Here is a 283-nt window from a genome sequence, read left to right as displayed (position 1 = left end):
GTAAGTACATACATTACCTACTAACAATTCTTTAGAATCCAGCGGAACAAATGACGAAATTATTTTTTTTTACTAAAAACAAACTTAATTTTTTTAAATTATCGGAACACATGAAGGATAAGACGTATAGCTATGTAAATAATCTATGTTTACATATTAAATATTGTGCTTGGTCGCAGTTCACCTCGGCTATATAAGAGTGTACATAAAGGTACGACGTACAGTCGCGCGGTGTGCTTCATTGATTATTAGTTAGTTAAACTTAATATTTAACGAAGAAGAT

The sequence above is a fragment of the Hyposmocoma kahamanoa genome, unplaced genomic scaffold (genome assembly GCF_003589595.1).
Source record: "Hyposmocoma kahamanoa isolate Upper Pololo Valley unplaced genomic scaffold, ASM358959v1 64, whole genome shotgun sequence".
NCBI lineage: Eukaryota > Metazoa > Arthropoda > Insecta > Lepidoptera > Cosmopterigidae > Hyposmocoma > Hyposmocoma kahamanoa.
Note: the sequence above shows the minus strand (reverse complement) of the source record.